We start from the raw sequence: 2,591 nt of genomic DNA, 5'->3' as shown, positions 1-2,591 counted from the left end.
CGGCTGTCTTTCTCTGGGGCAGGCGGGGAACGTCCGCTTTGCTCGCGGGCGGGGGCGGGCAGCGGGCGGGGGGCAGGCAGCCGGGCACCCGGCGGGCATCCCTCCCGTGCGCGGGCAGGTGGAGGAGAGCCGCTCCGGATCCCCGGTGAGGGGAGGCGCAGCCCGGGAGCCGCGGCGCGCGCGCCGTCCCTTCCCGGGGTCGCCACGTCCCTCCCCCGTCCCCTTCCCCTTCCCCTTCCCCGCCGCCGGGTCCCGGCCGCCCGGCCAAGCGCGGGGGCAGCGCCAGAAGCGGGGTCCGGGTCCGCGCCAGCGCTGTCCGAGGTCTGAAGCGCGCCGGGCTTCTCCGGGGCAGGGGCCGCGACTCCCCGCCTGCCGCCTGAGGCGCGGAGGGCGCGGAGGGGCACCGGGCCCTTACCTTCCTCGCCGGTCCCCGGAGCCCCAGCCTCCGGCCAGGCGGCCGACCCCGGCGCAGCGGCATTTATACGGCCATCGCGGCCTCGGACGCTTCGCCTTTATTTACAGGCAAACAGAGCCGTCCGGCTGCCGGCGAGAGGAGCGCCTGCCCGCCGCCGCCGCCGCCGCCGCCGCCCTCTCGGGCGCGCACTCGCTGCCCTTCCTCCCCGGCTGCCCCTGCCCCGCGCCTTGCGGGGCCGGCGGCGAAGGGCCGTCGAGCCACCGCCCGGGCACGGAGCGAGGGGGACCGGGCGGCGCGAAACCGACGACCCTCTTCCTCAGCCCCAGGAGACTGATGCGGAGCTGAAGGAGCAGCTGCCCCACGGAAGGGCGCTGCTATGCCCCCCTCCCGCCTCCCCCAGCTTTAAGCAGAGGCAGATCTTCTCGACGGTCCAGAGAGCCTTGGCCCCCTCCCCCCACCCCCCCGGGGCATGAAAAAATAAAAATAAAAAGTCGAAGCAAAGCAAGCAGCAGAATATGGATAAAAGCCGCCAGCCGTAACTTCTATTGTTCTTGAATGGTGATGGTGGTGGTGGTGGGGGGAGCCCAGGGACTAATTCTGAAGTCCCCGTTATGCTTGAAGACCAGGTCAAGTTAGATCTTGTCTCCCCACCCCTCAAATGGATGAGGAGATCCTTCATAGTATTTAATCTCCATTAGAAAAGGCCTCGTTTGAAAAAAAAAGTATTTGAGAGAGTGCCAACTTTAATGCTTGCCTGGATTCACCCTAAGCTAGATGATCACTCAGGTGGACCCCAAGCAGGGGTGTCCGGGGGGGGGGGTGTCAAAAAAGTCAAGAGAGCAGCCACAACCATACAGTTGAAGCCCTGACCCTTTTTAATGTGATTTTTTTTTCTTTACCTTTCCCCGTGAACACCCCTAGCTGTAAGCTATTTAGCATTTTAACATTTAAAACCAATATTGAACTGTGCTTCAGAATTGACTTTCAACATGGGCGTAATATATTCCTGGTACTGTTTAGCAGTCTGCAGATGGAAACTTCCAAAACACCCCCCATGCGAGTCCCACATAATGCATATCATAATAATCTGTGATGTAACCAGCGCACGGGGAACTGTTGCCAGGTGCAGTTATGCAAATGCACACTGTTGCACTCGGAGATCCAGAATCAACTGCGGGTCAAGGAGCACTTGCAGACGAGCTCTTTCACTAGGAGTGCAACTCAGCCTAGAACAGGCTGAACCACACACACTTCCAGAGCCCAGGGTATTTTTACGGACCAGAAGCACACCCAGATCCGAATTTAATTCACCTTCGTCCATCTCATTACTGAATCTATAGAATGATCAAAGGAAGCAACTGCTTTCTTGGGATTAGTGTGGCAAGGAGGATTAAAGCTGAGTGTTATTAGTATGTCTGTGGCATCTCATTGCAAAGTTCTCATCCAATTGTTTCATACAGATATTGAACAGCATTGGGAGCAAGATGGAATCTAGGCCAGTGGTCTAGACCAGGGCTTCTCAACCTTGGCAACTTTAAGATGGGTGGACTTCAACTCCCAGAATCCCCCATGCTGGCTGAGGAATTCTGAGAGCTGAAGTCCACACACCTTGAAGTTGCCAAGGGTGAGAGATACTGGTCTAGATGTTAAAAATAGCATTCCAACAACATCTTCTGGATGTCATCCTAGTGGAAAGACCAGAATAACAGAAAAGCAGAACCTAACAGGTCTGCCAGATACTGCAGGAAGACGCCGTGATGAATGATACCAAAAGCTGCTGAGAGGTCCTGGAGAACCGTAACACTCATTCCCCACCTTCTTCCTCCAATTCCCAGCACAGGTCTTAAGTCAAGGAAATCAAAATACTCTTGGTCCCATACTCTAGCGCAGTGATGGCAAACCTGTGACACTCCTGTCAAATGTGACATGCCACGACGTTTTGGGTGACACACCAGCATTCACCAACCCCCAACAACTATTCTGAGTTACCAGAGAAACTGAGTTTTACTCGTATTTCATTTTTGCAATTATTTGATGTTTCTTTATATAATACATACCACCACACTTGATTGGACTGTATTTTTTTTTTAATAAACGAGTATGTAAAGAGTATGAGTATGTTTCTGTTTAGGGTTCTCTTCTGTTCAGGGTTGTGTGTGTGACGTGCTAGCAAAGT

This window comes from Python bivittatus, unplaced genomic scaffold (genome assembly GCF_059951505.1).
Source record: "Python bivittatus isolate LINGU-HERP-01145 unplaced genomic scaffold, Pbiv_v1 ctg000010_np1212, whole genome shotgun sequence".
In the NCBI taxonomy this organism is placed as follows: domain Eukaryota; kingdom Metazoa; phylum Chordata; class Lepidosauria; order Squamata; family Pythonidae; genus Python; species Python bivittatus.
Note: the sequence above shows the minus strand (reverse complement) of the source record.